The sequence below is a fragment of the Antennarius striatus genome, chromosome 16 (assembly GCF_040054535.1).
Source record: "Antennarius striatus isolate MH-2024 chromosome 16, ASM4005453v1, whole genome shotgun sequence".
NCBI lineage: Eukaryota > Metazoa > Chordata > Actinopteri > Lophiiformes > Antennariidae > Antennarius > Antennarius striatus.
Window position 1 is genome coordinate 6137344 of NC_090791.1, and position 8840 is coordinate 6146183.

Consider the following 8840-nt stretch of genomic DNA (forward strand, 5'->3'; position numbering starts at 1 on the left):
CCCTTCATGAGAATCTCCTGTCCAACAGTGGTGCTGCTCGTGAACCTGGACTTGGTGCTGTGGTCACGCTGTCTGTAGAGATGCTGACAGTGTGGGGTTAACAAGACTAAGCTTGTTATTCAAATAAAGAGAAGCGTCAATATCAATACTACACCTAATGAGGTAAAATACTACAAGGTGGTGATGAGTGTAAGGGCTTTCTGCCCATGTTTGAAGTGTAAAAGCATTTTTTTTTCAAGTCTTTAGAAAAAACTAAAATGTAAAGATTTTTGCTAATTAGTTTGACCACTGGAATCATTATGGCTATTATTAGGAGTAATTCAGAGCTTTGAAAGTAAGGCTGTGTGAAGACAGTCCCTTAACCATTTTAGAAGAAATAGCAAAATTAATAACAAAATATTGGAAATTTACTAAAAGACAGAAATTAAACCTATATTTATTTTTCTAAAATTTTAAAATACAGTATATTTCTAATGAAGATTCAACCATTTTAATTGCTGTAAATTTGCCGTTGAAGGTTTTTACTAAACAGCCAACAATAGCTGCAGCCTTTCAGACGCCACCACTCTTCATTGTTTGCTGGGTGTGAGACCAGATTCAAATGAGATTTCAATGCATGCCAAAAAAATAAATAAATAAAAGAATTAACCACACCTTCAGGCCTTGCACAACTTCCCTGTTCTTTTGGTCGGCACACTAAACTCTCAAACACACCCAGACAACCTTTACCCTTCAGTCCCTGGCTCGATCCTCTGCAGTCAGCCTAGTTTAATTGATGCCCTTCTGTAAGAGGCTAAATTACACAACTAGGCTCTGAGGGCTGAGAGTGGGTTGTAGACGGTGTCCTGAGTGGAGCAGCGGCCCTTCACCCAGAGTGACACTCCACCTGACTCAGCAACACAGACACACTGTTTACCAGATATGTCCACCGCAATCAACACAGCTGCATGCGGCCCGACTGTCATTCCTCTGTTGACCTCACCGCTGAAAGCAAAGGGAAGACCAGCCTCACATCGCCTCCTCTTTTGTCCTTCCTCATTCACATCAGGGTGCATCCACGACTTAGGCACGACGCAAATACCTAATCATGCAAACACACAGCAGCGCACGGCGGAAGCATCGGCATAAATTACTGTGCTGCACTGTTAAAATCAAGTTCATTTGACTGCACACACTGCACAGAAAATCTAAATAAAAATCAACTCTACAATGAAACAAAGTCAAATTAAAATGAGATGTGTTTCGTTTTGCATATATTTCACAAGATTGTAAATTATAAACTCCGATGAGGTAAATCCAAATGCTCACATTTGCATTAATATTTAAAAAAACAACAACTTTGCACATGATTTAGGGCAGAAAAACTATTGTGTGTGAACTATTTCTAAAAATAATTCTTTGTGAATTTGTTTTTGTGGTGTCTATGTGTTTTTATGTGTGTGTACAGTATGAACACTGGTCCACTTGCAGCTAACTAATATCATTTTAACACTGTCAGCACAAAGCAGGCCTGGCCTGTCTCTCTGAGACTGATCCCTTCAGACAACCTGGACACAGGTGAACTAGCCGTTTCTTCAGCTCACGCAAACGGGTGATTGACGGGCTCCTCCGCTGACTGACACGAGGTTATGATGATGATGATGATGACCTGTGAGAGTGAAAGCTGCTGACCCCACATGTTGTCTCATCTCCTAAGAATCTGTTAGCCAGTGTTAACCTGCGATCAGCTCGTCATGCCTCTGATCTCCGTTTAGCAAAAATCCTGCTGGTGATTGAGGAGCTGGAGTTGGACTGAAAGTGCAGATTGAACCTCTCTTTGAAGTAAGATGGTTATCACAAGGTCAGCAAACAGTAAAGATATGAAGCCGTGGAGCGCTGCAGCTACAAAGACATGTACACAAAGATGCATTGATTGCACCTGTGGTGAGGGAGATAATTACAGGAGAGTGACTCAAGGTTTGTTTTGAAAGGTGTATGAAAAGGGAGTCTTCATGTAGGATTACAACCCTGTTGAAGCATAAAACTCATGACCTTTGAACTATTGCTGTGGGGTCACAGCAGCCCCTCAAAGGACTTGGTTTCCACTCCCAGCTACACAGCTGTGTAGCTCACTGATGAAATTTGAAGTTTGTCAGAGAAGTTGAAAAGTTCAGTGGTTAAGTTAAAAAAAATGTGTTTGATTTTCTATAATAACTATTTTTTAAAAACAACTTTAAATATAATTCACACATTTATCAAATTATTAGTTTTGGTTATTACTGTTTGACTTTGTCCTTATCATTTCAAATGTGGACTGGCTGAAAGATGGAAAGTGATATTATGATAAATTATGATAAATAAAAACCCTAACTTTAGCCTAACCCAAACTATTGCACAGCATAAGATTCATAAGGTCTGCCGATTCCCCCTCCAGAGGATCCACCCTGAAAGACCGCATGAGTGTATGACATCGTCATGACATCATCATGACATCACCTGAAACAACTGTAGGAAACAAAACACCCCTAAAGACCCCTGGGAGTCCATGGATGTGGAAAAAGATGGAAGGAGCCATCTGCCTCTGACAACAGACGTCATTCCTAGGAACATGCTTGCGATGATGTCACTAACTGTCCACACGTGAGGTTGCATCATCACACACAGCTCAGTTTCATTCGCTGATCAGCTCTGGTTCAAAGTTCTGACAGACTCGTAAACCAAACATTGAGTGTAAATCTCAGGTTCCACTGGAGACAGTCCCCTCTCTGTGGGGAACACTCATCAGGGTGTCCACAGTGAAGCTGAGCCCCTTCAAACAGAACGAAGATCTGTTGTCATTTTTTGCATCTTTAGTTGTGAAATTTTTCCGTTAGTTGCTGTGATGTTGTGGGTCATCTCTGGATTTATTTACCAGTTCTACATCGTAATTAAATTTGGTCTTCTTTGTCTTAAAGTAGGTAAAAACAATTGATTTTCTTGCAATCATTCGGGACTACAGCCCCGTCTGGGTGAATTGCAACCATTTTTGTCAATCACTAAGGCGAGAGTGAACCGCTGTCCATCACACAACATTCTCACTGGTTCCATGTAGATTCAATACCATAAAGAATGAAAAAGTGCTTCTGAACAGAGAAGGACTGTGGCTTAAATCAACGTGGTCTATTAAAATCCCTTTAAGAATAATAAAAATAAGCAGCTCATTTAAGCTGATCTACTAATTCCCTTCTAGTTAACAGTGAGTTAATAAGACGTTTGGTAAACCCCAACCCCACCAGTGTAAATGACTGGTATTAATGGTCTGGCTATGATTCAAAACAAAGGCTTATCTGTTTCACAAGCCAGTACTCCAGCTATTCATGCCTTCTCCCGCGCTGCTAACAAACTTTCAAACGTTCACCACACATAATGAATCCCGTTCAACGGGATTGGCCCCCACAGGGAGGGATGAAACAATCCAACAGACAAACATTAACCCAGGCCCTGACCCCACCGCTTGTCAAGAAGATGAACGTCTGAGACGGGAGGAAAAAAAGCATCCCACTTCCCGTAAACCAGTCAGGGGGGAGGGAGGGGGATTTTGGGAAGTTTAGTGAGTCATCACTTTTTCTTTTTCTACCGTTGCTCCCCTCCTTTGGCTTCACAACGTGGAGCTTGAATACCTCCGTGGCAGATTGCCCCATCATGCTTTCAATAGACCCTCTTGAGTTTTGACAAGTGCCTCACATTGAGCGCCGCTGCCAGAGTCGCAGCTGTCTGCACGGCTGTCACCGTCATACGATCTCTTTGTTGGTGCGCACTTTGAAACTCGAGGAGATAGCAAGTTAAGACTGAGAGCATGAATAAAAAATAAACATGCAATGACTTGAAACCGCTGCTGGGTTGGCGCTTCAGCTTTCAGCGTTCTGTGTGAATGTGGATGTGTGGAACGGTTTCTGCGATCAGGTCAGATGCAGTGGGTGTGATGACTCAGTGGATCTCTGCTATCATGCTGGGGATTTATTTATTTCTAACTTCATCTTGTGTGACAATAACATGCTGACAAATGCTCGTAAAGTGATGACAGGGCTCAAATTTAGGAGCTTTTACAGCAGTTTTAGGAGCACCCCATAATGGAAAGTGTTTAAAAACTCATGGAGAAAACCACAGATTTTATTGCTGCACTTTCTACTCCTATTTTTATGTCAGCTCTTTTGTGTGACCAGTCATTCGCCCCTTAAAGCACTTTGTTCCACTAACTGATCATCGACATCATTTTGCGGTTAGGGACTCACCCCAGAGAGCCCCACCCCCCACCCCCACCCCCTGCACACACAATAACACCCTCCACCCTTCTATTAGGGGGCCGTCTAGCTCCTGGGGCAGAGCCTCTCGCTCCACTGTTCAGTGCTACGCAAACACATGACAGTTAATGACAGACTTCTAAAGGATGATGTCAGCAGCCGCAGCACAACAGCACACAACAAAAGCGCAGCCATCCCACTCTACCCTCGAACCCCCCCCCCGTGTTGACCTCATTTGATTGATAGGTCTCAGTCTTACTGGGCTCTTTGTCCCACTGTGGCTGTTGTGGTATGTGGCACATGTGGCTACGATGCTGCTGCTGCTGCTGATGGTGACTAAGAGTGACTAATGAAAAAAAGATCTCTGCTGCAATTAAAATGTCATCAAGCACTTGATATGAAGTAGAGATCTTGTGGACTTCGACAGCAGATTTTTTCACTTATATTGGTCTAAGACATCTATTTTAAATCTTATTTGTTAATTTGCCTGAATGGAGTTAGGTAACCCCCAGGTGAAAAGCAAATAATAAATGTTGTAATGCAATAACGTTTTAGTTTTTTTCTCTAATTATATTAAATTTAGCTTTAGTTTATTATACTGGATTTTTGAAGTAAAAAAGCAAAAGAAATAATTTCCTCTTGGGTCTTAATATAGTTTTATATATATATATATATATATATATATATATATATATACACACACACACACACACACACACACACACACACACACACACACACACACACACACACACACACACACACACACACACACACACACACATACATATACATACATATTTATATATATATATATATATATATATATAATATAGTTTTTAAAAATGTATTTATATTGATCCATAAAGTAACATTTTGTTGAGACATGAAATATTAAAGGCACAGCGGTCAGAGGTGTCGCCTCACAGCAGGAGGGTTCTATGTGGAGCTAACATGTTCTTTCTGTGCTTGTATTGGTTCCTTTCATAGTTAAAAAAAATGCACATGCAATGTTTGATGGTGACTCCTTTGATGACCTGGCAACCAAGCTTTCACTCCAGACATGTTGTGTGTTTATTCTTCCCCAACGGTGTGTTTGAAGTTAATGAAGACCTAATGGGGTGTTAGTTTGTTCCACCTGAGCACTAAAACAGGCGTTTTGGTGAATGTGTGTGTCGTTGTTGTAACATGTAACATGTTTGTAGTTGAATCCCCGGGGGATTCAACTACAAAGTGGCAACAGGAAGTCTGTTTTTTTTGAAGAACTAACACAACTTTAATTCTCACGGTGCATCAAGCTTCTTAATATTTATGAAAATGTCATTGTAGAAAGTAATGTTTACAAAGCTGTATGTGTGTGTGTGTGTGTGTGTGTGCTCCATGCTGAGATGCTCTAATGTGACATATAGGTCATATATATATGTGTGTGTGTGTGTGTGTATATATATATATATATATATATATATACACACATATATATATATACACACATACATATACATACATACATACATACACACACACACACACACACACACACACACACACATACACACACACACACACACACACACACACACATATATATATATATATATATATATATATATATATATATATATATATATATATATATATATATATATATATATATATATATACCCTGCTGGGATCATAAGCTGGCCAAAGGAGGAGATAGAAGCCACAGACATCAAGATGAGAAAGCTCCTCACCATGCATGGAGGTTTCACCCCAAGTCCAGCATCCTGAGGCTGTACACTAAGCAGTAAGAGGGAGAAGAAGGAGGCTGAGGACTAGTGAACATCAAGACCACTGTCCAGGATGAGACATCAAAAATCCAAGAGTACATCAGGAAGATAGCCCCATCAGATGAACTGCTCAGTGAATGTCTTAGACAGCAGAAGCCTGAGGAGGAAGAGGAGGAGGAGACAACATGGAGGGACAAGCTCCTACATGGCATGTACCACTGTCAGATAGAGGAAGTGGCTGATATCAAGAAGACCTACCGATGGCTGGATAAAGCTGGACTGACAGACAGCACAGAGGCACTGATCATGGCAGCACAAGAACAGGCCCTAAGTACAAGGGCAATAGAGGCCAATATCTACCACAGTAGATCTGACCCAAGGTGCAGGCTATGTAAAGAAGCCCCAGAGTCAGTCCAGCATGTGGTAGCAGGGTGTAAGATGCTCGCCAGCTCAGCATACATGGAAAGGCACAACCAAGTAGCTGTGATAGTGTACAGGAACATCTGTACCCGGTATGGACTAGAAGTACCCAAATCCCAATGGGACATACCACCGAAGGTGGTTGAGAACGACAAGGCTAAGATCCTGTGGGACTTCAGCTTCCAGACCGACAAACAGCTACTGGCTAACAAACCGGACATAGTGGTGATGGACAAAGAGCAGAAGAGAGCAGTGGTGATAGATGTGGCGATTCCAGCTGACGCCAACATCAGGAAGAAGGAACACGAAAAGATTGAGAAGTATCAGGGGTTGAAAGAACAGCTGGAACAGATGTGGAAGGTCAAGGTTAATGTGGTCCCCGTGGTAGTAGGTGCACTTGGGGCAGTGACCCCCAAACTGGAAGAGTGGCTCCAGCAGATTCCTGGAACAACATCTGAAGCCTCAGTCCAGAAGAGCGCAGTCCTAGGAACAGCTAAGATACTGCGCAGAACCCTCAGACTCCCAGGCCTCTGGTAGAGGACCCGAGCTTGAGGATGACACACAGATACCACCCCACAAGGGTGAGAGGGACATTTTTATATATATATATATAGGTCATATAGGTCATATGGCTTCGTGCCACTTGTCAGGCTCCATTTGCAGACATGACAGTAGTTGTTAAGATGTTAGTCCATCAGCAGTAATAAACACACTTTATATTAACAACAACTGCTAATATATGGCAGTCCGAGGTCCCCTCTCCTCCAAATGTATTTGCTTTATTCATTTATAATTAATTTTTCATTTTATTCATCAATGAGATTTTTATTCAGTGGAAAAACTTCCTTTCACTTTCTCTGGGTGAAACAAGTAGCTGCTTCTTTGGTATCTTCACATACAAATGAGCTCGTATCGAGTTAGAAACACTCCTCCTGTTCCTCAGCGGTTGTACATAAGCAACTTTTGCTTCCAGTAAAAATAAATAACTCCAACAGCGCTTTTCTGAATGTGTTCCCTTGTGCATAAACTCACATTTTTAACTAATACGCTCATCAAAGACCTTTGGTTTGAAATGAAAAAACCTACAACCTCGACTTTGATTTATGAAAAACAAAATCTGTTACTTTTCCAAACCTCCTGCTTGTGGTTTTCCTAGCACTGCTTTAGCTGACTCACTGGCTTAACTACAGCGGATTTCCACTTCCACTTTGGCCCGTTCTTCTAAAACACTATAGAAAAAACAGCGAGACGGGGAAGGAACGGAGGGAGGAAGAGAAGAAGATCTGGAAGCCATTAGAAGCTGGCAGCTGGGGCTTGGAGTGGCTGATTCAGAGAGGGAGAGAGGAAGAAAGAGAACATGGGGATATGGCACATGATTGCTCTAATGAATTTAATATCTTTGCATGTGCGGGTCATTAATACGGAGCCTTATGATTTAGCAGCAGGGAAGATAAAGAGTATAAGTCGCTTTCCAGAAGCAGTCGTTCCTCTTACCACCTCCTTCTGCCCCACCAGCATTTCCCCCAGAGAGTAATTAAATCTTATCTGGATGGTTATCAATTCTTTTTAATCTGTTATCTGTTTTTAATGCTTCCTTCCTCTCTAGGTATGTGATAACACACACACACACACACACACACACATGCACAAATGCATGCGCACACACTTTCTGTCAACCGCCATCATTTTCGTACAGCAAGCATGTCTTTAAGGTGTTTTTTTTTTTAGTGCTATATTGAAGATAAGGTACAAAAACTGACTGGCCCTTCCCTGAAACACACAATGAATACCACCCCTATGTGTGTGTGTGTGTGTGTGTGTGTGTGTGTGTGTGTGTGTGTGTGTGTGTGTGTGTGGGTGTGTACAGGCAGATTGTACAGGTACAAAAGTTTTCAGTTGGACCTAACATTCAGGTTGTATTCCACACAGAGGTTGACGTATACGTAAGTCTTCTGGCGCATTCATCAAAGTCAACTTCCAGGTTAGGGTCAGCCACAGGAAGTGACAGAGGCTGACCATAAATAGAAATCAGTCAGATTCCACAGGAGTGATTCCCGTATCCTGTGCAGAGCGCTGGTTAAAGAGGCCCCGCGCCTGCAATGAAGACCACAGTGGGACTGGGGGTTTTCAGCTGTGACTCATCCACATGAATTGAAAAGGTCTGAGCGACTCATCCGACGCTCAAACACACGCTCTGACATATGCAAATGATGTGTACTCAGTCGTGGTATACACAAACACTCACAACAACGAGAGTTTAGACCACCACCTGGTCAACCAGCGGCGGCTCCTCCACCTCATGAGGCCGTTAAGTAAACCCATTCACACAGATCGCGCGTGTGTGTGTGTGTGTGTGTGAACGCTGTTTTCATCGGTAATTTGCCTCAACATA